This window comes from Mustela nivalis (assembly GCF_964662115.1).
Source record: "Mustela nivalis genome assembly, contig: HAP1_SCAFFOLD_1050, whole genome shotgun sequence".
In the NCBI taxonomy this organism is placed as follows: Eukaryota; Metazoa; Chordata; class Mammalia; order Carnivora; family Mustelidae; genus Mustela; species Mustela nivalis.
In genome coordinates this window covers 1-21,405 of record NW_028135614.1, presented here as the reverse complement: position 1 = coordinate 21,405, position 21,405 = coordinate 1, and the positions used below count along the sequence as shown (strand labels likewise).

The 21,405-nt window shown below is 49.7% G+C and overlaps 1 pseudogene across 1 annotated transcript; it reads left to right on the top strand.

Moving 5' to 3' along the window:
* Positions 1 to 15,409: 15,409 nt before the first annotated feature.
* On the top strand, positions 15,410 to 15,915 carry LOC309857667 (large ribosomal subunit protein eL32 pseudogene; annotated as a pseudogene). Its single transcript has one exon. The product of its transcript is annotated as a large ribosomal subunit protein eL32 pseudogene (transcript).
* The last annotated feature ends 5,490 nt before the right edge of the window (positions 15,916 to 21,405 follow it).

Sequence of the window (21,405 nt, the reverse complement as noted above, 5' to 3'; positions counted from 1 at the left end):
TGCTGCAAAAGCGTGTGTGTGTGTGTGTGTGTAGATAAGTGAATGTGTATGTGTGCATAGGTGTCTTACACATAAATATGTATTGCTTGTGCTGGATTGGGCTGGTTGGGGATTTTGGTTTTGGTTTTAAATTAGAGATCACAGGTGCTGTCTAGGAGTCCCGCTGATGCCCTAGAGTCCTTGCGCCGGAGAGAGGCATCGGCACTGGGCACCCCTGAGCTTGGATCTGCATCTGGAGTGCAGTAGGGAGGCACCTGGTGCCCAGCCGAGGGGAGGAGGGCAGGGAGGCAGAGGTGTTTCTGTGGTTCAGGTTGAGACTAGTCCACGAACAGCTCTTCTAGTCTTCCAGTCTTCCCAGATTCTTCCTTCTGTTCTGTCCACACATTTAGCTTCCTGGATCAGGCGCTCCAGAAGTGCAGCCAGCAGATAGGAGTGGAGGTACCCTCTCCCTCTCCCCCTTCCCTCTCCTCCCTGGCTTCTGGTTGTGCCTGGAGATATGGGCCCCCTTGAGGTGATTTAAATACAAAGACCATGCTTGCCCTGCTGCCTCTTAAACCCTGTCTGAAGGGAGGGTCAGCTTGGAAGCTGGAGATGCGTGCTGGGACCCCAGGGTCCAGAACCTTCTCCTGATCAGACTTACAGCTCTCCCTCTAAAATAACCCCTTCAAGCTGTCAGCCTCACCTGCCCACTGTGTAAATAACTGACACAGCAGCACAGCAGGCGGGCTCACTCCTTGGAAGCAGCACGAAATTCAGGACGCGCTGGTTTCCAGGCTTTTGCCCTTCTCATTTCCCATTCTGAGCAGTCTTGTGACTCGTTTCCTCTGAGGAGGCAAAGGAACAGGCAGATTTCCCAGATGCTCAGGGGCCCCTCTGTGTTTGGCTTTGTCGGTGGTTCCTTTGCCATGGCTGGCTGCATTCTGAGCTGTTTGCTTTTTCTCTTAGAGGCTGGACATCCTAAGAGTTTTTTTTTTCTGTGTACCGTGTCAGCAACCCTCGGTAATCATTCAGCAGGGAGGTGTGACCTTGAGAAGCTGAAGATGACCGTAGGCCTTAGGAAGTTAACACGGTTAAATGTTTTATCTTAGGGTTTGTTGTTGGTTTACTCAGCTTAAAGTCTTTTTTGACTGAGAAGTAAGAGGAGAAACATCTTAAAGCTAGAGTTAAATGTATATGCTTGTAATGGGTTTGTGAGCTGAGGTACCTGGGCCCTCGTCATTGGTGTCCACGGTGAGCCACTGCTCCCAGCTTTAGCTCTGTATGGCATTCGGTGGCTCCGGGAGGAGCTGTGCGTCTGGGCGAGCGACAGGGTACGCCTTATGCAGTGCTCCCTAATAGTCAGCCACGTGCCCCTACCACACAGAATTCAGAGAAGGGAGCTTCCTGGAGGGAGGTGGTGTTCAGGCTGTGGGCATGACGGTGACCACAACCAGCGGGCCCCGGTCATAATGTTCCGTTTCATAATCACGCCAAACCTTTGTGAGTACTCCCAGAGAGCCGCGATCACCTCCACTTCACAGAGAAACATGGTTTCGTCTGAGGCGATGAGATTACCTGGGGAAGTGGTAGCCTTCTCTTGAGGGAGACTTGATTAATCAGGGAAGGTCGTGCCTTTTTAGTTTTTTTTTTCGTTACAGCAATCTGAAAACTTTTGCTGTCAGAAATACTTTCGTATTTTTACAGGGAATTGCTTTACAGGGTCTTTTTCTCAGGGCGTACGCAGTTCAGTGAGATCTAATGCATGTTTGGATTTGGATTTGTGTAACCAATCTGCACAGTCGGATAAGAGACAGGAAATCTGCAATGTTATCTCTTTATTTAATCTGTCTCAGCCACTGTGATGAGCGTCGATAGAGCGCTTCTGCAGGCAGCAGGGCTCTGAATCCATGGGGAATCTGGGAGTTGTGTGGGGTCTGGTACTCAGTTTTATTTTATTTATTTAAAGATTTTATTTATTTTATTTGACAGATAGAGATCACAAGTAGGCAGAGAGGCAGGCAGAGAGAGGGACGAGGAAGCAGACTCCCTGCTGAGCAGAGAGCCCGATGCGGGGCTCGATCCCAGGACCCTGAGATCATGACCTGAGCCGAAGGCAGAGGCTTTAACCCACTGAACCACCCAGGCGCCCCTGGTACTCAGTTTTAGAGTTGAAAACTCACCTTTATTTTTAAGAAGTGTGATTGTGTATTTTTTCTTATTAATAAGTAATATATGTACATTTTAGGGAAAAATGATAAAATTTTAAGAAATCCCATAATCCCTCATGACCTTAGCTAATCATAGTTAATCATATTGAGTATATTCTTCATATATCTTAGGTGTCAGCTTGTTGGGTGACCTGCTCTTTAATTATAATTAATATATTGTAGTCGTTTTCCATTTACATTTTTAAATGTCGATTTTAATGAGTCCGTGGTATCACACAGTTTCCTCTGGGTCCGTGTTGTTGCTGCCTCCCTCTTGTATTTGTTCTGCTGTGATAAATATTCTTGAAACCTAAGTCTGTGTGCACATCTGTAGCACAATCCTTAGCAGAAAATGACCGAAGCAGAATTGAATCAAGGACCCACTGTAAGGTTTTTGGTGTCTGTGGTGAAATAGGTCTCCATAAACATATCTACAATGCTCCTGCCGGCTGTGCACAGAAATCCTTAGAAAGTCATGCTCGGAGGACCTGCTCCAGTGTGTGAATCCTGCCCGCCGGGGCTCTTAGAGGACCGTTGCCTTTGGTAAAGCTTGCTGAGGTGTAATACACACACACAGCACATGAGTCCTAGCATGCGGCACGCTGTGTGTAACTACTACCCAGATGAGGATCAGGAACATTCTGAGCACACCAGAGGTTCCCTCCTGCTCCTTCCCAGTCAGTCACTCCCTGCCCCCTGCTTCTCTTCCATCACCAGCGATCAAGTTTGCCTGTTACCTTGCTCTGGTGGTTCGGTTCCTCAGGACATCTGTGGATTCCTTCTTGTTGTCGCGTATGTGGCATCTTCAATTTCGTTATCGTCTGTTGTCTTCCATCACGTAGGTACTGTAGTCAGTTATCCGTTCTCCTGTTAATGGTCTTTTACATGGTATCCAGTTTGGGGCTTCCGAGGATAAGCTGCTTTAGACATTCTTGTGGTTTTGATGGACAGATACATTTCCCTTGATCATGTAAACCTAGGAAAAGGTTTTCCAGGTCCTAGATTAGATGCGGGTCTCCCCTGTCGACCTCGTGGATTGGGTGATGTTTTGCTGAGGCCTGTCTTGTGCATGGCCAGATGTTGGCCACCTCCATTTGGCCTCTCCCCACCAAATGCCCAGTGGCGCCCTTTCCTCCAATTACATCAACCAAACGTTTCTCCAGGCATTGCCATATGTCCCCTGGGGAGCCAAATCACCTGCAGCTGAGAACAACTGCTTAATTTTCTTAAAATTTATTTAAAATTTATTTTTTGAAAAGATTTTATGTATTTATTTGAGAGGGAGGGGAGAAGCAGAGGGAGAGAGAGAAGCCAACTCCCTGTTGAATAGGGATCCCGGTGCAGGCCTGGATCCCAGGACCTTAGGATCATGACCTGAGCCGAAGGCAGATGCTTCACCGACTGAATCCCCTGGTGCTCTGAGAACCCCTGCTTCAGTACATGCTGCCACACTGTGTTCCAGTTCATCCAGCTGCCAGCGATGTGCGGGACATGCCATGTGTTAATTCAGCAACATACTGAACCCTGCTGGGATAAAATGATGAGTGAGACCTGTCTCCTGGGGTCCAGCAGGAGAGACAAAGTAAAGACAAGGAGAAAGAGCCTCTGGGAAGCAGTGGGATCAACGTTAACAGGGATTTATATGGAATTCTGGGGAGGGTCACCTGGTCCAGCGGGGTTGGGGAGGAGGTGGCCCCTCGGATGGAGGTGGCCCCCTGAGCTGCTTCTGGAAGCAGAGATAATGATTACTCAGGTGAAGAGGAAGGAACAGGGCATCTCCAACTCGGGCAAAGGCCAGGAGGAGAGAGAAGGTATGCCACTCTGCCCAGGGGTGAACCCACCCTTTTCCTACCCTGAGCATCCCGACCCGAGGCCTTATATACGAAAATGTCCTGAAACGCGACATGATGTCCTTGTTACCACAGCACAAGTAACTGTAGCTGGGATCCAAGGTCCCATGTTCAGGTGCAGATACAGATGTTTCTGGCATTTTCTAGCGCCCACAGAGAGGGGAATGTGGTCGGCTCGGTGAGATCTATGAACTTAGGATGGAATCTCTGGAGAAGCCCTGAGCTCTGCCCTCGAAAGAAGGAAGAGGGAAAGGGAAAAACTCAACTTCTGTTGGCGGAAAGAGGCACGGTGTTGTCTCGGGGTGGGAGGGATGTCGTACTAAAAGGATAACAGGCTCTGAAAACCCCCTGTAATGTGATGATGATGTTCCGCCCCGACTGGCACGTGGTGCAGAGAGCCCCTCTCCCCTTTTTGAGTTTCAGAAAAAACTTATTACAAAAGTAGGAACCCCGGGCAATAGTTAGCTGTGTGTTTAATAAGCCACTTTACTAAAAAGTTTAGAACTGCAAATCTTGACACTCTCGCTGCGACAGACTCACTCCTTGGCCAGGATATTGGAAACTTCATCTGCTTCCATTTCCAGTTTCTAGGCTCGTGGACACCCCCACCCCATCCCCATTTCTTCTGTGGAAGAGGAGCGATCTTTTACAAATATAGGCTAATCTGATGATTCCCCGCTTAAACCTTCATGTAGCTTCCGGCTGAAACCAAAGGGAATTCCAGAGTCCTTCGCAAGGCCTCCAATGCCGACAGCTGCTCCGCAGCCTTCCTTCCAGTGTCCCCTTAGTCCCCTGTCCTGCTCTCTGCACATAATCTATTCATTTCCGCCTTCATGCCTATGGGGCCCATACCTGGAATGTTCTTCATGGCAGGCTCTGCTTGTTAGTTTGGTCTTGATTCAGATGTCACTGCCTTACCCCATCCCTCTTTGCTGCCACATTTGCTAATATGTTTCCCTTGTGGGATGAGATGCTGGATGTCTTGGTCACAGTTAGGACACGTGAGTCCTCTGTGTTTGTTGAATAAAGGAACTAACAGAAGACCAGATGAACACACAGCTAGATTGTTAAAAATGAGGATGGAATCAGCACCAATGGAGAAATGTCTAAACGTTTTCTACATCCCAAATAGTGGAAGAGAGGTTGGACCACTCTTGAGGGAACGGATTCCCTACTAGGAAGGCAGCGAAGCAAGTCTGGGATGTGTTTTACAGGTTTTCTGTCCTGCATAGAAAACTGAACTTGGCCTCGGAGGAACTCTACAATCTTGGGCTTCTGCGGCCTGCCCACTTCCTAAGAGCTAGAGACCCCCAGACAAAAGCCTATTAGAAATCTGAAGGGAAGCCAGCCTCTTGTAACCTTTTATCTGTTTAACAAGTACTTCTGTGTCCTGTACTATGTGCATATAGTGTTCTAAGATCTTCATTTTTTTTAAGATTTTATTTATATATTTGAGAGAGAGAGAGAGGGTAGGAAGTGAAGAGGGAGGGAGAGGGACATGCAGACTCCTCGCTGAGCAAGGAGCCTGACACGGCCCTATCCCAGGACCCTGAGATCATGACCTGAGCTGAAGTCAGATGCTTACCCACTGAGCCACCCAGGTGCCTCTAAACATTTTGTAACGTGTGTGCTCCTCAAAACAATCTTGTGAGGTATTATTATCCTCATTTTTAGTATAAGGAAACTGAGTCAACGATTGGTCAAGTGATCTCGGGTGAAAGAGTTCCTTTGATTAGGGCTCGAGGAAACCCCATCCTTACGGCGTGAATGTGGAACACAGTATATCTGTTCAGATCTGCTACTTAATGGTATTTCCCTTGTGAGGGGCCCTTGAAGGCCAGTGTCATTCTCCAGATCTGTCTGACCTGCTGCCTCTCTTCCTGGTGGCGGCACCTCGTTACTCAGCACCCTTTGTAGTGAGACGGGACCGCTGCCTGGATTCAGCGCGGTGGAAAATGAGCCCAAGTTTGGGCTCCACTCTCAGGCCTGGCCGCGGGGAGGCCCCTGGGAGCCACACGTCAGGGATGTTGGGGGCCGGCAGGCAAAACGACCTCGTATCGAAATCACCATTTGGAGAAAAGCTGCTCCTGCATCAGCCACAGCTCTCAGGGATTAAAGGCTTTTTGGCCAGAAATGAACTTCTTCCCCTGTTGGTTCTTGGTACGTTTGGTGGGGGGTGTTAGAGGAGCCGGGTTTGCAGACACAGATGCTGAAGAAAAGCGGATTCCTCCGGGGAAGTGTATTCAGAGCAGTAGGGCCCACGCGGCATTGCTGCGTGGGGACTCCTGAGGGGCTATGAGGGAAGACAACCCAGAGGATAAAAATCGATTGCCTGTCTCCTTGCTGCGACATTCCCACGGTAATTTTGGGAGCGGCCACGGAAGGGTGCCGGGAAGCCACGTGCATCCTGCGCTCTGGAGATGGGTGCTGAACCGCACGTCGGTGGTTCGAGGATGTAGACAGTTTGGAAGGGGCTAGGGGGTCAGTTTATGGCTGGAGAGGACCTGGGGCAGGAGGCCTGGGCTGTGCGTGGGCTCCCCCTGTGACTTTGCACCAAGGGGCTCCTTCCCAGGGTTCTGAGGGTCAGGAAAGATGTGCGGGGAAGCCCAGAGCTGCTGGCTCATTCTGGGGAGCTTTATCTTTCTTCCTTTAAACTCCCTCTGTCCCGTGTGGCCATAATGCACATGATGGCTTTTGTGCTACTTAGGAGATTTTCAGACCTTTGCAGCAACCAGGAACCTTAAAGAGGGCAAACCCAGGGTACCTATATGAGGCAGGGGAAAGCAGGCGCTTTCTTTGAAGTTGGGAGTGGGAGGGCCCCAGAGTCCCCCACCCCACCCCAGGGTGCTTCCACACCCCATCCCGCTCAGTTCCTCATACTCTAATGTGAAGGACCTTTGGCTGGGACCTGGGTCAGGAGGGGAGAGAGGCCTCTGAGAGGCACCCAGTCCTTTTCTGAGATGGTGAAGAGGACACTGATAAGTCAATGATATTCTGGTGTTTCAAAGCCACCCAAAAGTGTCTATGGCAAAGTGATTAAAAATTGAATTATTTTGGGGCTTCCTGGGTGCCTCAGTTGGTTAAGCATCTGCCTTCGTTCAGGTCATGGTCTCAGGGTCCTGGGATCGAGCCCCAAATCGGGCTTCCTGCTCAGTGGGAGAGTCTGCTTGTCCCTCTGCTTATGTGCTCTGTCTCAACAAATCACAATTTTTTTTTAATTTTAAAGATTTTTATTTTATTATTTTGGATGGAACTGAAATGGGAGGACACCTGTTTCCTTCTTCAGGAAACTGTTACAAAAAGAAGATCATGGATTGGGAGAGAGGATGATTTTCTAGGAAGAAAAAAGGTAAATAAGTGTAATTTTCTAAAAGTGGTGACACTCTTGCTTGTAGATGTTCCTCCTGCATTTTGGGAAGTTGGAGAATCCGTAATACTTTCAATTAAAGTTTTCCTGAGAATCCCCAGCTGACTTTGGGGGTGGGGGGCATTGTCCTTTGTGCAGATTTTGAGCTTCTGTGAGTGAGCAGACCTCCACTCCAGAGTGACATAAAAAGCAATCTGCACCTCCTTCCTGATTTGTCTGTAATGAAACTTGCTTTCCTCAGGTCCCAGCATTCGAGGCAGATAAATATGTTCCCTTTCGTTGGCTCTTACTCATACTTCAGCAAGATTTCCCATGTGCTTTCCTTGGCTGGCTGGGAAACTGGACCACAATTTATGGGATCTTAGGGGACAGGCGCATAGAATTCCAGTGGGATCCCAGAACAAAACCTAATTGTAGATTAGAGACCATTGCGGTGTGAAGCTTTTCTTTGAGATCGAAAGAGGTGCATGTTATGCAAATATTAGCAAGTGTAAGTTCACACTGTCTATTGAAAATTCATAGACTCATTATGGTCACGAAGGCTGGAAGATAAGTAGATTTTGGGAAAGATGCAGGTAAATTCAGGGAGGTGGCAAATTACCCCAGGGAAAGTAGAATGGCTAAAGAGTATGGCCCACACTTTTTTTTTTTTTAAAGATTTTATTTATTTGCCAGAGATAGAGAGAGAGAGTACACACAAGCAGGCAGAGAGGCAGGCAGAGGCAGCAAGAGAAGCAGGGTCCCTGCCGAGCAAGGAGCCCGATGTGGAACTTGATCCCAGGACCTTGGAATCATGATCCGAGCCGAAGGCAGCAGCTTAACCAACTGAGCCACCCAGGCGTCCCTGGCCCAAACTTTTTTTTTTTTTTAAAGATTTTATTTATTTATTTGACAGAGAGAAATCACAAGTAGATGGAGAGGCAGGCAGAGAGAGAGAGGGAGGGAAGCAGGCTCCCTGCTGAGCAGAGAGCCCAATGCGGGACTCGATCTCAGGACCCTGAGATCATGACCTATGCCAAAGACAGCGGCTTAACCAACTGAGCCACCCAGTCGCCCCCTCGCCCAAACTTTTTTAAAAGATTTTATTCACTTATTTGACACACAGAGAGCCAGAAAGCACAAGTTGGGGGAATGGCAGAGGGAGAAGGAGAAGCAGGCTCCCCGCTGAGCAGGGAGGCAAATGTGTGGGACTGGATCCCAGGAGCCTGGGATCATGACCTGGGCTGAAGAAAGACACTTAACTGACTGAGCCACCCAGGCGCCCCCTGGCTCCAACTTCCAAAGATGGTGTATGAGATACCTTTGGTGCGAAGGAATGAAGATCAGCAACTGTCCTTGATTCTGCTTCTCAGGAAGGCATTGGGATGTGGTGCCCAGGACTTTGGAGACAGACACACGCGTGGTGCCCTCCGGCTCTGCCGCTAAAGCAACACCTTCCAGAGGGCAGCTGCAGGCACCGGGTGGCGTCACACAGGGTCAGTCCCGGGAGGCACTCAGCCATGTACCCCTTCCTCCATCCTGCTGGGGTTAAAAAAATTACCTATATATATATATAAAAAGAACCAGAATCGTGGGAATGAATGAAAAATAAAGGTTTTCCTATGAAGTAGTGGTAGTTCTCTTGTAGTACTTTTTTTCTCTCTCCCTCTCTCTCTTTTTTTTTTTTTTTCTTTCTTGGTTTGTTTTCTGGGGAAGGAGCCTGCCATGTGGGTTTTCAGTCAATGATGTTCCCTGACTTAAGTCCTACTGCCCCCCTCAAGGGGGTGGGCTCTGAGGAAACCTTTTTTTTTTTTCAGGCTTTTGTTCTCTGGCGGTTTTTTGTTTGTTCACTTTTTTTTTTCTCACTTTGACCGCTTTTGATGGTTTTTGTAGTTTTAGAGGAAAACAAACCGCACCCTGATCCTCTCTCTCAGAGAGAAGCCTCAGTCTGGCTACAGAGCCCAAATAAGTTCCCCCTTGGCCGCTGGCAGAGCAGGTTCCAAGTCGCTGTCCCTGGGGATGGAGGTTCTTTTGCTTGTACCCAAAAGCATGGCAGCAGCAGCTTTGGGCACCTCTAGACTGCTAGAGAGGTTCCAAGCAGCAATCGCACACTGAGATTTTCCCGCTGGCCCAGGCTGGGAGTGCCCCGTCTTTCTGGGTCTAAGAGCGCCCACCTTGCACGCACCAATTTCAGGGAAGGCAGAGGTTCGCGCGGGTCTCAGGCTCTGAGAACTGGGCACAGGTCCTAGAGCACCAGGCTGGGCCTTCACGCACCTCTCTGGGGCGAGAGTTTGGTGCAGGCTCTGAAACAAGGGCGTGTATCAAAGGGCACCTGCTGGGCCTTTATACCTCTCTCAGGGGAGTATCTCAGGCTCTATAGCAGGACTCTTGCATTCTGCCCCCTGGTGTGGCTCCCATCCCCTCACAGGAAACGGACCCCATGCATTCTCCCTGCGCTGGCAGCTTAGGGACCAAGAGCTGGTTTCTCTGCCGCACTCTCTGCCTCAGCGCCACGGGAGGCTGTCCTGGGACCAGGGACTTAAGCCCTTGTCCCTAGCCGCCCCGATTCCCACAATTTCCCCAGAGATGCTTTGCTCTTTTGGAGTGCTTTCAACCAGTCTCCGAGTTAATGCTGGTCCCCAGACGCAGGGCACTCTCGCTTGTATTGGGGTATTACTTTCCAACTGGTTGCCTCTGGTAGCTCCCTCCCCCTTTTGTTTATCTTCTGATATCAGTTCACAGTTCCCACTCCGCTTTACCTGCCCACTGGCTTCTTCTCCCCCTGTAGAGATCCAGACATGTATAATTCTTATCTCAGGCTGATTTCATGGGTGATTGGAGTTCATGGGTGATTGGTAGGTAATCAGCTCATTTTGGGGCACAAGTTGAAAAGACACCTCCTCCTACTTCCACGCCATTTTGTCCCCCCTCTTAACTTTTTTTTTTTAATTTTATTTGACAGCACAAGTAGAGGGAGAGGATGAAAGAGAAGCAGGATCTTCACTGAGCAGGGAGCCAGATGCAGGGCTGGATCCCAGGACCCTGGACAGATGCTGTACTGAGGGAGCCACCCAGACACCCTTTTAGACCTAGGATGCAGGTAGGAGAAACAAGCCAGGGGTTCCTTGGCCCAACACTAATGACCATGGCTCAGACAAATCCATCTTCCACTGCAGGCTTCCAGATACTCTGCGAAGGAGACATTCCCCTTCCTGTCCCTGAATGCTCTGCCAGTTCAAGGCAGATCCATGTTTCTGAGGGTTCCTCTTTGGTCATTCTGTCAGGGACAGCCAAGAGGGCTCCAAGCCTGTGTGGACCCCAGGCCTGGGGATCCCAGCCCTGAACTCTTTGCTCTGCCCTTGATGACCCCAGAATAGATCAATTCAGCAACTGTCAATCCATGCCAGGCCAGGGAACAAACACAGCAGTACACAAGATCAACTCGCCTTGGTCCCAGGAGCCTGGATTCCCCAAGGAGGGCTTCACCTGGTCTCTGAAGGGGATTCCAGGGGTTCCAAGATGGCCATGGGTGGAGCCCACCAGGTAGAGAGGCCCCTGGAGAGTGTCCACTGGCACTGAGCAGACGGAAGATCCGCTCAGGCCTTCCCTCGCGGCTCCACTGTGCCCTGGGGAGAGAAAAGGGCCAGCCACACTGCACCAGGGCCGCAGCTCGGCTGCCCAGGAGCGGCAGCGGGCCTAGCCTGGAGCTCAAGCAGGGGCAGGGAGGCTGGGACTGGGCGGGGGACTGGGGTCCTGGACTCAGTAGAAGAGCAGCAGGAGCCGGCAGGGGGCGCAGCCAGGCCCCTCACTGGACAGGACAGACAGGAGGCTGGGCGAGGGCGCGCGGGTCTGCAGAGGCCTGCACCACTGTTTGCCTCCCCCCACACGCCACAGCTCGCCCGCAACTGCCTGCCCCGCCCACCGCCTTCTGTGGGCCCAGCGAACTCACTGAGCAAGTAGTGCCTCCCGGGGAGGCAGGGGTTCTGGGCTGGCAGGGCAGGGCGCTGGGGAGTGCATTGGTGCCCTGCTGACTCAGGCACTGAGGGGCTGGGGAGGGGTAGGGGCGCTAGGGAGAGAGGGAGGCTATGTCCCTCCTGCCCGCTGCCACCTGCTGCTTCGTCCAAGGGAGCAGGAGGGGGGCCTGGCGGACAGGTTCCTGCTGGCCTGGTGCTCCTATGCCCCATAGCCCTTGCCCCACAGCCCTTGCCCCACAGCCCTCGCTCCACTTCTCGGTATCCAGGGAACCCGTGGGGCCCTATTGACATCAAGGGGCCCAGCACCACTGGGCTCGTCTGGCCCCCGGAGAGACGCCTGTGCTGACAGGCTTCTTTTCCAGAACTTGATGGAAAATTTTGTCCCTCAGAATCGCCGGGCTCCCCAGCCCGAGAGGAGCTGGCTCCGCGCGGCCTGGGCCCCACTGGGCCCCCTCCACCTCAAGTGTCTTTTACCCAGGAGCCCCAGGATACCATTCCTTTCTGGCCCATGGACCCCTTCCCCCCACCCCACCCCCACACCTCTACTTTGGGCCTGAAACCACCCTGGGTTCACTTCCATCTCCGGCCCCCTACCCCACAGGTCCTTGTACAACTCTAGGCCTGACCCCTGGCCCGTCTCACCTCTGGGGTCACTGAAACCCTTCCACTAGGGGGCCACTGGCATCTGCCATCCCAGACTCCCGGGACTCCCCTCCACCTTGGAGCTCCCTACCCTGTTTCCTCTAGGAACTGCTGTGCCTAGAGCACCGAAACCCCACATTCTCAAGCCAGCTGTCTTCGGGCCAGGGACTCAGGTATCCTCAGGGACCCTCCTTTCCGGGGCACATACTCCTCTCTGTGCAGGAGAGACCAGAGAGAGCAGCTTGGGGATCCTTCACTCCAGCTGGATGGAGGGGCAGAAGCTGGGGTGTGTGTGAGGGGCTGCTCACAGGTGGCCTCCCTGGGTAAGGAGCTTCCAGGAGGAAACTTCAGGGCGAGGCCATGATGTGGAACCCTCAGGAAGCACTGGCTGCACAGACTCCAGGCTCCTGGCTTGGGCAGTGGGCATTTAGTGGCCAGAGCCCTACAGGACCAACCCCGTCCAAACCCATCCCACCCTGGCTGGCTTTTTTGTCTTGAATTTGCACAGCAACCTTTTCTCCAGTATGAAATTGAAAGCTTTGCTTTGGAAAGTTTTGTGTCCAGGAGGCTCCTGGGCATCCACTTACTTTATTTCCGGAGGCTAGTTGAGGAGGGTGGAGTCTTTGGGACCTTAACAGCAGGTCTCCTGATCCTTCCTGACTTCCTTTTTTTTTTTTTAGATTTATTTATTTGAGAGAGAGAGAGAGATAAAGAGCACACCACGGAACACATGCAGGCACAGGTGAATGGGCCAGGTGAATGGACCTGTGCCAAAACAAAGAGTCAGATGCTCAACCAGCTGCAACCACCACCCCCCGTCCACCTTTTACAGATGGGTTACATCTACCCACTGTTAGGTGCTTTGCCTGGACCCGGCTAGTCTTACAGCAGTCCTAGGACACTGTCTCTTGCCCAGTGTCTCTGGTCAGTACCAACCCATGCCTCAAGTGTGGGAATGACTTCTTCCTGACTCCTTTTTTTTTTTTTAAGATTTTTTATTTTATTTTATTTATTTGACAGAGAGAGATCACAAGTAGGCAGAGAGGCAGGCGGAGAGAGAGAGAGGAGGAAGCAGGTTCCCTGCTGAGCAGAGAGCCTGATGCGGGACTCGATCCCAGGACCCTGAGATCATGACCTGAGCCAAAGGCAGCGGCTTAACTCACTGAGCCACCCAGGCGCCCTTCCTGACTCCTTCTTTTTTTTTTTTTTTTTTAAGATTTTATTTATTTATTTGACAGAGAGAGATCACAAGTAGGCAGAGAGGCAGGCAGAGAGAGAGAAGAGGAAGCAGGCTCCCTGCCGAGCAAAGAGCCCGATGCGGGACTCGATCCCAGGACCCTGATATCATGACCTGAGCCGAAGGCAGTGGTTTAACCCACTGAGCCACCCAGGTGCCCTTCCTGACTCCTTCTTAACTCCCTGTCCAGCCTGGGTTGCCCACCCCCCTCCAGGCTGTCCTAGTTGTATATATTGGATCTCTGTAGATTGTGGGCACCATCAGATCCTCACCTGTTGTGGCCGGCGCAACAAATCAACCAGGAACATGAGGGTAAGAGGGTGAAGAAAAGAAATCGAGAAGCAAAGAGATGGGGGGCAGGAGGAGCACTGAGGAGGATGTCCAACAGTGCTAAGTTTATTCAAAGCATTAAGGCCATATATATAGTGACATTACATCTGTGTTTAGTTAAGCAACTACGGTTGCTCATGACGCCAAATGGCTGATGCCAGTACAAATACAGCAAACCTGAAAGTAATTTATGGGCTGTACTAAGGCAGCAAGGACCAGCAACGGACATTTTAGCCCAACCGAATTGTTCTCATTTGTTTAGTAAGCGTGTGGGAAGTCACGTAGACGAGCGCACAACACATAGCACAGACTCTTTCCCAGTGCTACTGAACTTTTCCCGTCCTAAACCTTTTGTTAGGTTATTTGGACTTTAAAGGAGGCACAAGTCAGGGTCTGGTTTGGTTCTCGTCTCAAGCCTTATTGCGGCCTCCCACACTCACCGAAATGAGAACATGGCTCAGGGTTATGGAGTGAATATACCCTTTAGGAAACATTAAAGGACATAGCATAACTGGTCCGGGGTCACCCAGCCTGTGAGAGGCATGGGTGAGATTCAGACTGCACTGGGTGCCACAGCCATTTTCAGCTCACCTTAGTGTCCAACCTGGTCCCAGAAGGTTCCTGCTCAGGACTTTGCTTTGTGCTGAGCTGGGCTTGCTTCCTGCCTTTGAAGCCATTTTCACAGTGTATCCCCAGCCCACCCTCTCACATTGAGCATCAGGGCTGCCTTGGCTGGCCTCTGTTGATCGTGCCATTCCTCTCAATCCCTCTGTCACCCCTCCGGCCCACTGTCCTACTGCCCTCTGTCCGGTGGGCCAAGTTCTGAGTTTCTTACCTGCACTTCCTCTTAACTGTGCTCTGTTGAAATCCTCTCTAACAGGGAAGACCTGCTTATCAGAGCAGCTTGATTTGGAATCCATCTCCCCTGGAGGTCAGAGCTTCTGACCATCATGTCCCCAGCCTCAGCACTGGGGATGCCTGCCCAGCCTATTCTGGGTGCTCGTGGAGCTCTGGGATCTTGGAGAAGATTTGCCATGAAAATAAGCATTTATACATAACACGGAAGAGAAGATTTGAGGAAATTGAGTGAGTGTCATTTGGTAATGTTTGTGTTAGGATGGTTCTGAAATTTCTGGGCCCTGAGTTACCAAGAACCCTAGGTTGCCCAGCTGGAAGGACCTCAGATAGATCAGCTGGGCTCCTCACCTCATTTGACAGATGGGAAGTTGAGGCCCAGAGCTTAGTGCCACAGAGCAGGAGTGAGGAGAGATGTTAGTGACAGGAAGAAACCATAGGGTAAGCACAAAGTGGCTGAGCCTGGTCTTTGTTTATGCAAATGAGTTGCTAAAACAGTGGGCCTGAGGCTGCTGACTCTATCTAGTGGCCAGCAAGAAGTAACACCAGCCCACACCTTCTGAGGTTTAACTCCTGCCAGGAATGATTCTCAATGTTTTATTTGTGGGCACCTGGGTGGCTCAGTTGTTCAGCTGAGGTTATGCTCCCAGGGTGCAGGGATCTAATCCTCACCAGGCTTCCTGCTCAGTGGGAAGCCTGCTTCTCCCTTTCACACTCCCCCTGTGTGTGTTCCCTCTCACCCTGTCTCTCTCTCTCTGTCAAATAAATAATAAAATCTTAAAACAAGAACAACAACACCAAAATGCTTTATTTGCCTTAGGAGATAGGGTCTGTTATGGCTACCATTTTAATGCATGGAAATATGGGCACAGGGGAGCTAAAGGAGTCCAAGGTCACACAGCTTGCAAGTGGAGGAGCCAAGATTTGAACCTTGGGCAGCCTGCCTCCAGAACCTGTATCATTTTTTCCCCTTGTGTATGTTATTTTTAAAAACCTTTCCCTGGGCTCTCTTCTTCGGCGCTGCCTGCGGAGGTGGCAGCCATCTGTTACTGGGCATCATGGCTGCCCTCAGACCTTTGGTGAAGCCCAAGATCGTTAAAAAGAGGACCAAGAAGTTCATCCGGCACCAGTCAGACCGATATGTCAAAATTAAGCGCAACTGGCGGAAGCCAAGAGGCATTGACAATAGGGTGCGCAGAAGATTCAAGGGCCAGATCTTGATGCCCAACATTGGTTACGGGAGCAACAAGAAGACAAAGCACATGTTGCCCAGTGGCTTCAGGAAGTTCCTAGTGCACAACGTCAAGGAGTTGAAGTGCTGCTGATGTGTAGCAAATCTTACTGTGCAGAGATTGCTCAAAACGTCTCCTCCAAGAACCGCAAAGCTATTGTGGAAAGAGCAGCCCAGCTGGCAATCAGAGTCACCAATCCCAATGCCAGGCTGCGCAGTGAAGAAAATGAATAGACAGCTTGTTGTGCACGTCATATTTGTATTAATAAAAGCATAAAACTAAAAAAAACAAAAAACCAAAAAAAAACCTTTCTCTGAATTCTAACAGAGATGTGTAAACATTGTTAAGCATGTAGTTTATTGATCATCACAAAGCTTAGGTTCTGAAGCATTGCAGCAAGCTGGGGTGGGCTTTGATGTCAGACCTGGTTGGAATCCAGTTTCTGGTGCTGCATGACCTTAGGTGACTTACTCAGCCTCAGTTTCTGCACTGAGTTTGGCAGCCGTGTGATGAGTAGATCGTGTGACAGTGCCTAGAGGGTTTGGTGCCTGGCGAGTGTTTAATAAATGGTTTTCTCTTCTTAATAATAAAGATTCTAAGTTGTGTTGGTTTTGTTAAGCAGTCCGAATACCTTCCTCATCGGTCAGTTGCCTGTCAGTCGCCTTGTAGGTACTTGTGAGGAGTCACTTTGGTAAGTCACTATATATAGCTGAAACATTTGGGGGTAGTTGGGGGACACCCCCCCCTGCCCCCACTGCCCCTGCATTGAAAGTCTGTAATTTAAAATGTTCGACCTGTGCCTGTTTTTTTTTGTTTTTTTGGTTTTTTTTTTTTAAACATAACAACTTTGGGACAGTGAAAGTTATGTCTTCTCCTTAGGGTTGTGACGGAGCCTTTGGGGACCTGTAACAGCTTACTTCCAGTTTCTGTCTGGCATGCTGATGGGCCAGAACTTATTTTAACAACATTCCATCACATGCCAGGCACCTGGAAGGAGGAATATGTTGAACTTCTCGGAAATTATTTTTTGGAACTGTTTTTATCCTGAGGAATAACCCATTTAAAAATTGAATGATCTTTATGGTTGACTTTTCCACTCTACATAATGCAAACTGAAAAACTCGTTGTTTTCAGCTGCTTCTGCAGCAGTGGGAAGAGCAAGCCTGTGGGGTCCTCCCCAGGTTGGCCCCAGCACAGAGCTGCATCATTCTACACACCCCTCATGCCTTGTCTCCTTGTCTGTGAGGTGGTAATGATGGTGCAGGGAGCTCCAGGGGTTGTCGTGAAGGTTACAGAGATGGGGGGTGTAAACTTTGAACAGTGTGCCCCACATAAAATGCAGATCTGGTGAGCAGAGGCAGCTGCTCACATTAATTGTTGATGCCAAGGCACTGGAGTTCCACAACAGCCTATGCCTTTCTTTCCTGGGTCCTTTTTGTCTCAGCCACCACCTTAGAGAAAGTGACTCAGCAAGGTGCTTGTGGAGCCCTCTACAAATCCAGCTAATTCACACAGGCGATGCCCTGGAGATAAGGGGGTTTTCCTGGGTGGTAGGACCCCATTTCAGAGGCTTAACTAGCCGGTTTCTCCTAACTGGTCGTGTCGTCCAGGGTCAAGATGAAGGCCTGTCAGGAGACTGGTGGTCTCACCAGAGTTTTCCACTGGAAGCATGAAGGACCCCATGGGGCTTCGTGCAGAATGACATGGGTGTTGGAGGGAGAACAGGGGGGACATCGCCTGTACCATCATGGGCAGGTCACTATATCTGGCTCACGCCGGCTTTCTTCCCATCTGGGAAATGGCAGAAGACCATGCTTTTTCACAGGAGGGATGAGGGTTTAGGGAGGTATTTGATGACTGTGTTGGGGCTGCATGAGTAACAGAGTTGACGGAGGGGCCTTGGAGTCACAGACTTGGGTTCAGGCCCCTGCTGCTGCCACATAAAAGTAGAACGCTTGGGTAAGCCATGGACCTCAGTGTCCTCCTCTGTGCACTGTGGATAATACCTAGCATGTAGGTCTGTGAGGGGTACAAAATAGAAGGCCATATTAGGAGCTTAGAGCAGAGTCTGGTACTCACTAGATTGTAGTTTTATGGAGATACTCTGGCATCACTGGTGTTGCAGACCTGGTCCTACCCTCTGGAACCTTTGGCTGTGTGACAGATGGCTTATGAGGCCGTGGCTGACAGAAAGAAGCGGTGTCTGTCTTTTCTTAAGATTAAGGGTACAGAGGGGTGCCTGGTGGCTCAGTCGTTGAAGCATCCAACTCTTGGTTTCAGCTAAGGTCATGATCTCAGGGTGGTGGGATTGAGCCCTGAGGTGTGCTCTGCTCTCAGTGTAGAATCTGCTGGAGGTTCTATCTCCCTGTATTTGTGTGTGTGTGCTCTCTCTGTATCTCTCTCTCTGTCTATCTCTCCCTAAAATAAATGAAGCTGTAAAAATAAATAAATACATACATGCATAAGTTAATTAATTATGGGTACAGAAATCAGTGATGGAGCTTGGCTGATGGGACGCTTGGCAGCAAAGATAGGTGCACCCTGCTTGAAGGCTCGGGGGTAGCTGCGGTGTCACCAGTGGTGATGGGGGCGTGAGGAAGAAGCCTCTTGCAGCATCCAGAGGAACTTAGATGGGGGGGGGGGGTTCCAGGGAGTAAATGCCCATGGGTAGGAAGCATCTTCAAATGAATGTCAGAGGGTGTCCTCATGGATGGGGAGGCACCCTTTCTCCCTGAAGCTGCCCACGAGTGGAGGTGTGCCTGCTGGGGACATAACTAAATCATTGGGGTTTAGCCTCCTAAGCTGTTAATTTATGAAGATGTGGCCAAGACCTTGTCTCACTGCTTTTTAAAGAGAAGTAAATTAAACTGCTGTTTGGGATGGTGTTGTCTTCAAAAGGCTCATTCAGAGTCAGTGGCAGAGCTGCTGTGGGCTTTCCAACTTGTCTTGAAAGCCTGGTCCAGGCAAGGGTGAGGGATATTCCCATCTCTTGGGGTCTCTTGCCCTCTCTGTTTATGGCAGAACGTGGTTTTGTGACTGGTAAATAGACAGGCATCCTGTGCAGATCCTTCAGCTCTTCGTGTGGCTGCAGTAGAGGAAATTCCCATTCACTGGGCATAGACTGTGGCTGGACGGGCGGTGTGGCGGGGCTCTCACTGAGCATTCTCCTTTCACGTAATCCCCGACCAGATATGAATTTTGTGGTGTTGCCACTTTCCTGCTGGCCAGGAGGGAAGTTGAAGCCCAGGAAAGTTACACTTTCTCGCTGTGGTAAGCGGCAGAGCCATGTCAGCCGGTCCAGGCCCTGGCTTTCAGGTCTGTTTGCTGTGAGCATTTCCTCTTGTGTTTCCAGCTTTTGGCCTGTTTGACCTATCAAACTACTGATGGTGTATTGATAATTCTAATACTCTCGACATTGTGAAAGATGAGCTCTTCACTTTGTGCTAGAAATGTTTCTTGCTGTATTTTTCTTTTAATTAAAAAAAAAAAGTCAAAGTCCCACGTTTCTGCCCATTTGAATCTCCCTGAGTCTCCCTGTTGTGAAGTGGTTGGGTTTGGGGATTTCTAGGGCAGGGGCCTAGTTGGTGGTGGCTTTGCCTGGAGGAGCCCATGGCTCAGGACTTAGAGTGGGGACTGGAGCAGTGTGAACTGTGGCCTGAAAATGTGTTCATGTGTGCTGAGGTGGTGCCCAGATTCTTTTGGAGGATGAACTGAGGTTTTGATCAGTAGGTTAGAGAAACACTTGATGGAATAACACTGATAATTTTGTTTTTGTATTCAATCCTAATTTTGTGTTTTCGTTTTCGTGTAGTGCAGTGTGCTCTTTGTTCTAAGAAAAAATTGGCAATCAATTCATACAGTATCATGATTTAATAATCCTTCCTCACTCACCGGGTCATATTTCAGGTTTTTATATGTAGTTTTTATATCTGTAGTTCTGTTTCTGAATTCTGCATTTTGATTCATTCCTTCATTTTTAAATTTCTTATTTTAAAGATTTTATTTATTTGAGAGAGAGAGAGAATGAGCTAGGAGCAGGGGCAGAGGGAGAAGGAAAGGGAGACTCCTCAGTGAGCATGGAGCCTGATGTGGGTCTCAGATCCCAGGTCTCTGAGATCAGGACCTGACCCACAGGCAGATGCTTAACAGACTGAGCTACCCAGGTGCAGCCACATTCCTTCATATTTTTATTTTTACTCCAGTGCTGCACTGTTTGGCTGGTTGCTTCAGTTTCTGGGAGGGAGGGAGATGACCCCCTCCCCTGTTCTTCTAACAAGTTTGCTTTTGCTGCGTTGACTGGAGAAGGGCCAGGCTTCCTGAAGATGAGTAGGATGATTCAGTGACACCCAAAAGGCAGTGGCTATCATTGTTCCCACTGTGCTTCAACAACTTCACCCACTGACTCTTTGATGATGGCAGCCACCAGCAAATCTTCTGCAGAGGACTGCTGCCTTGGGATGCTTTTCTTGTGGTGCTGGACTTCATTCCCCCTGGCAGCCAGTACAGCTAGGATTAGAACCTAGGAAAAGTCCCATTAGAACCCAAGAAAGTGGGGTGCCTGGGTGGCTTAATCGATTGTCTGCCTTTGGCTCAGTTCATGGTCTTAGGGTCCTGAGATCAAACCCTGCACTAGTGTCCGTGCTGGCTGTGGAACCTACTTAAAATCAAACAAACAGAAATCAGCCCAAGAAAGTACCATCCTTTGTGTTGTTCTATACTGTGGATCAGATTTTATTTTTCTTTTCTTTTTTTTCTTTCTTCTTTCTTTTTAAAGATTATTTATTTGTCAGTGAGAGAGCACAAGCAGGGGGAGCAACAGGCAGAGGGAGAGGCAGGCTTCTGGTTGGGTAAGGGGTCTGATGCCGGACTTGATCCCAGGACCCTGTGATCATGACCTGAGTCATGTTAGGCTGCTGCCTAACAGACTGAGCCAACCAGGCATCCCCCAGGATCAGACTTCAATAACCCTACCAGATTTCTTTAGCTTTGACATTTTAAAGGACAATGAAAGCTAGCTAAACCTACACCAGGATTCTGCATCTGCTGGGGCTGTGCTGTCTGGGCCTATGTGCCTCCTGTTCTTCTAACCCCATCAATTCCACCCATGTTTTAGCCAGTGAACTGTAGGCAGGTGTGGGTGTGTCACTGAAAGCTTTGACTCGTCATTCATATCTTTATTGTAAGCTTATAATCTTTATTTTTTTCTTTTTTTTGGGGTAAGATTTTATTGATTTGTTTTTTTATGAGAATGAATGGGGAGCAGAGGCAGAGGGAGAAGCAGACTCCCTGCTGAGCAGGAAGTCTGACATAGGGCAAGATCCCAGGATTATTTATGACCTGAGCCCAATGCAGATGCTTAACCGACTGAGCCACCCAGGCGCCCTGAGCCCAATGCAGATGCTTAACCGACTGAGCCACCCAGGCGCCTCTTTATTTTTCCTTTATTGATTATCTGCCTTTCTGAGGCAGCGTTCTACCTGGGTTTTCATAACTCCACAGCAAGGTATTCTTCCACTAGTGTGGCCTGTTTTGAGGTAATTCCTATACATTCTGGCTATGCTGCTAAATGATGCTATGATCTTGGACTCTTTTTTTTTTTTTAACTTCTCTGAGCCTTGGTTTCCTCTGTGCTAATGTGGATAATATACCCTCTCTTGCAGATGTGTGGAGGGCCATGGCTGACTTGGATGCAGTTGGAGTCATCTCACGGCACATGGAATACACAATTTCTCTTGCTTCCTGTCTTGATAACA